General features: G+C 41.4%; 1 pseudogene; it reads right to left on the bottom strand.

Annotated features, from left to right (window-relative positions):
- Nucleotides 1–1,745: 1,745 nt before the first annotated feature.
- Nucleotides 1,746–1,810, bottom strand: LOC114019666 (annotated as a pseudogene).
- Between the last annotated feature and the right edge of the window lie 3,379 nt (nucleotides 1,811–5,189).

The raw sequence follows: 5,189 nt of genomic DNA, 5'->3' as shown, positions 1-5,189 counted from the left end.
GAGCAGAACCCGTCATCAGCACGGACACGTCCTCTGGAATGGTGGTTGAAGCATGAAGGGACATATGAATCTTTAGCGCATCTGGCACGTAAATATCATGCGACGCCGGCTACAACAGTGCCATGCAAACGCCTGTTCTCACTTTCAGGTGACATTGTAAACAAGAAGCAGGCAGCATTATCTCCTGCAAATGTAAACAGACTTATTTGAGTAACCGGCTGAACCAGAAGAGTTCAGTTGTGGACAGCTGTGGATAGTTAAACGTTTGGATGACTAAAATAACTGCAGTGAGTTTTAGTCATCACTTGAAAGGACAAATATAATTTGTAGATTTTGCACTTGTATTAACACTTGCTTAATTCAGTTTGTCCTGCAGGTGAATTCCATTGAATAAGACTGAGTTCCTATTTATAGGAAAACTAGGATCCCAAATTTCTGGAAGTAAACAAAAGTCCTTGGTACTAATTTTTGGAAATTAGTATTTTTAAAAGTAAAACCATTAAATAACTCTAGTGGGAAAAGCAACCAGATGTGATGATCATCACTTTGATACCAGTGGTGTCATTAAAGGCCAAACACACCAGCTGTATCTACTGAAATGCTGAACTGTAAAATGCAAAACTGACAAACAACTTTTCCAGTTAATTATTCCTGTCAATAGATGGCTATGGATCCATATTCCCCTTCTTCACCAAGCACTGAGTTACCCTGTTTGACCCAACTAATTAGACCCTTATAGGAGTTAAATGCCTCTCTGCAAGTCCAGATACAATGAAGCCCACCTATTTCAGATATTACTATCCTAGCCTAAAACAGACACAATCTTGAGTAAGAAGTAGAATGTTATCAACCCTTTCCTCCCTGCCTTCTCTTCCCTTTCTTGCACTGATATAGTTTTGATTCTCTCCAAGTTTCAATCTCCTCCCCCACCTTTCACCCTTTTGTCCACTCTCCCATTGAAGGGGTACAAGGGAGTGCACAAATGGGGGCAAGCAGGGACACAGCCCCCTTCAATAACCTGTGGGGGCACAGAACTCCTCTGGCCTCAGGGCCAGGGCAGGGAGAGGAAGCTCCTCCAGCCCTGGGGCTGCAGTGGGCAGAGCGAACTCCCCTGGCATTGGGGCTGTGGCAGGGTCACAGAATGTGCCCCTCCAAAAGCCTCACGTTTTTATTCATGTGCATGCCCCTGTAGGAGTCAGCCCTGGCTCAGCCCCACTTCCCCACTCCTGCTCTCACACTGTGGAGCATCTCAGTCAAAAACCATGTGACCAGTCTGACTTACTGTGCTACAAGTGTAGCTCTGTGCTCTGGATTTCCAGGAGGAGTTTAAGCTCCAGGAGTCTGAACAGAGTCCAGCCACTGCCCCAAACTCAGGGTCCCTAGGCACACACTCAGGGCACAACCTTCTTTTTGGAACCCCTCTTCTGAATGTTAGAACCTGTTGTCCAGACACCTTGCCCCTCTGGACACAGTGCTCACCCTTAAGAATCCCCAGCACTTGAACACACCCCTCTCCCAGAGCTCCACCCCAAAGGTGTGAAGCTTTCGGTTACAGTTTAACTCCCTCAAGGGCAAACAGTACTTGTGAAAGAGTCAATACACACACACACATTCTGTTCAATCTGTCAGCTTTATATTTTTTACTTAACAGACAAAAGCACAGGAGACTATGGATCATACAAAACATCCTGAATACAAAGTCCGTCATTAGCTCACCTTTCCCTTGGGAGTCTTTGGGGTATTATTGGTATTTGGAATTCTTCACGAATTTGCGTGTCATCCTTGCGCGGGGGTCATGCTAATCTTCTCCACCCTCTGGCTTACCCTGCCCTTTCAATAGTCTCCCTTATCTTAAGCTGATGCAAAATGTCTCTCACACACACCTATATATCCCTTTGTGAGTTTCTTTATAGACTCCTGCTGGGGTCACCTGCTTCTTTTGTTCTCTTCCTGGTAACTTTCCGTTACTTCCAAACACCCTCCCACTTCAGACAAGAGGAGGAAGTGTCTTCTCCTATCTAGAGCAAATCCATTGTACTGAGCAAGATATTTGACTTTGAACAGACAACGGTTGCATATTCATCACTCACTCTTGTCTCTGTCTTGGCAGATACATGACACAACCTTGCTAACTCATGGGGAATCCACATTCTTTATTGCATCAAACATAAGATACTAATTTTCACTTTCAAAGTTCTTCATGATATCCCCACCCAATCTCTCATCTTTCATATACTGTCCAGCTATCTATTCCTGCCTCTGATTAGCAATGATACCAATCTTCAAGGCCACTTGTTAAACTTTCAAACAAGTACCTTTTTGGTTTCTTTCAAGATGGCCGTTAGGCTTGAGAATAGCTCCCCATAAACATCTGCAAAGCCACACCATTGTCTTTGTTCAAATGCACCGTTCAAACGCTCCTTTCCTGTGTTGAATAGAAACAAAAATTGACAACAGTTAGTTAGCAGCGACTATTGTTTATCATACTGAATATTGCTTTGTTTCCTCGGGCTTCCCCATCTGTCTGTCTATATCCACCTATTGTCTCAGTCTTCTGTTTAGATTGTAAGCTACCTGTAGCAGGGATAGTTTCTGTTGTGTGTTAGAACAGACCATAGCACAATGACTGAGGCTTATGGGCCTATTGCAATACAAATAATGTATCCGTGCATTGTGCCCCTCCTACCCCATATCAGATACCACAGGTGCTGGTCAGGATCCAGTGGCCAAGGAGTGGTGCTAGTGCTGCTCATGAAGGAATGTAGTAGGAGGAAAGAGAATCTTTAACACTGCCATCCCCCGAGACAGTCGACCATTGGGTTTGTGGCCCTACAGTGGCCCTGTCTGTGGCTTTTGCACAATTTGCGCTGTACCTGACTGGGTTCACAACCCACTATGGGCTCAGGCTGCTCAGTGGAACTGGCTTGCTGCCTTCAGAAACCCTCTGCACTCTAAGGTGGGGAAACAGGATTGTCACCTCTAACTGCTGAATTGCTTTTGTGTAACAGAGCGGTTCCATTTCTACCCCATGAACTACCTTTTAAAATGACAGGTTTCAGAGTAGCAGCCGTGTTAGTCTGTATTCGCAAAAAGAAAAGGAGTACTAGTGGCACCAGTCTCTAAGGTGCCACTAGTACTCCTTTTCTTTTAAAATGAGACAGTGCTGATCTGTGTTAACTTCATTTGTTAAATATACTGTATTTATAATGTTAATTGAAAAGTTTTTCTTACACATGAAAAAAAGAAATGTAAAAAATCTACTGACATCTAATTTAGTGAAAGGAGCTAGCTTCAGACAATGTATTCCCTGCCCCCCCATGCATGCTGCAGTGCTGTTGCCTTTAGCCAACTACAGATTTTTTTTTTTTACCTCCTGGTTCTCTTAATCTAAAGCAATTAATAGGTTCAGGGCACAAACACTTAAGGTTTCAGGCAGGTCACTCGATTAATAACAAGCATAATTCAAAAAAATCAATTTAATCTTGTCCTTTATTAATATTTATAGATTCAGACATACTTCCAAAGGTTTGGACTGGATCCATTAACAGTAGAACAACTGTCATGTTCATATGGATTTAACTTCAAAACAAATTAAAAGTACTTTGATAGTTTACATGGAACAATTTGTGATCACCGAAAAATAATAAAATCCTTCAATATGCAGATTTTCACCATTCGCTTTGAAATCAGCCAGAGTTGTTTTAGAGGTTCAGTGAACTAAAAATAATCATTGTAAAACCCAGATTAAAATTTCTTAAGATCTGGCAAAATGTAGCATGTTGTAAGAAACTGTCCGCTGCTAGAATTTTTAAATGGCTCAGTTCACTTCCTTACTTAACCATACTCTGCTTGAAATCTGTAGGATATTTGCAGAATAAGGTCTTTACCATGACAAACGTAACTGTCTAGTCAGATTTTGAGATGTATAAGGACTGAATATACCCTTTGAGCATAATTTATAACACTAGCCAAAATATTCAAACTTGGATACATAAAGTTAGGCACCCAAAGAAATGGCTGTATTGTCCCAGACACAACAGGAAGAATGTCAAGACAGCGGGAAAGTGATTGAACTAGGCCACATCTTTATGAAATGACACATCTGGGAACTATCCGGCAATAACTGGTCCAGTGTAGATCATCCTTCCTACTGAAATCTACATCACCTGGAGGATGCCTGCTATCAGCTTCCCGCACAAACCCTCTGCACCATTAACCTTGTTTGCATGTTTTCCATAGCAAGGCCCCAAAACCTTGTCCCACTCTAACCCCAAGGAGAGAACTTTTCTTCCCAATGCAGAATAGTGTCCTGGGCAAGGGGAAGGGTTTATAAACTCCTCCATTTGAGTGCATGGGAGCCCATAGTCTTATGCTGCACCTGTCTGTCCAACCAGTCAAACACAGAGCTTCTCTCTTTAGTTCCATGAGGAGGGAAGGTAAACAAAGAAGGGGGGAACAGTTGTTCTGTTTTCTTTGCTTTGACAAAATCTCCCCACTTGTGAGGCTGCAAGGGTGGGTGCATTTTCATATGTGTTGAATATCTGTTGCTGATGAATTGCCATTTTACCTATTCTCTGAAAGAGACAAAATGAGCTTCTTTTCTTAAGGACCTACCCAAACAATGGGTTGCCAAATTATTGTTTGAAATATTCCAAATTATTGGCCTCTTGTGAAAAAAAATAATTTTTGCTAACTGTACATCTTTGCAACTGCACAGTAATAGTATTCAAGGAGTTAATAGTAGGGGGAAAAAACAAGATGAAAGAGGACAAAAAAACAGATTAAATAAAATGGTTACAGAAAATACATCTGAGTAAGAAGTGACAGTAACAAATAGACATTAACAATCAGGAATCAAGGGACCAGTCAGAAAGGCGCAACTCACAATAACAAAAGTGGAATATGCAAATTGGAAATTTACAATTTAAATTAGGTATTCCACATTGTCCAGTTTAGTTTGTAAATGGAATTACTGTATATTGCCAATGATATTTGCATTTTATTAATTCTAGCAAAAGCACTCTGAAGAAATGAGTAGATCAATAATCTAAACATTAGACATTTCACAAAGATTCTACTAACTTGATGTAGCACAATGGAGAATGTTTTATGTGAAATTCCCAGTCATCTTTAATGGTCAGAGACTTTAGAACAGGAGTACTTGTGGCACCTTGGAGACTAACAAATTT

Source organism: Chelonia mydas, chromosome 3 (genome assembly GCF_015237465.2).
Source record: "Chelonia mydas isolate rCheMyd1 chromosome 3, rCheMyd1.pri.v2, whole genome shotgun sequence".
Classification (NCBI taxonomy): Eukaryota; Metazoa; Chordata; order Testudines; family Cheloniidae; genus Chelonia; species Chelonia mydas.
Note: the sequence above shows the minus strand (reverse complement) of the source record. Positions and strands in the feature narration are given on the sequence as shown.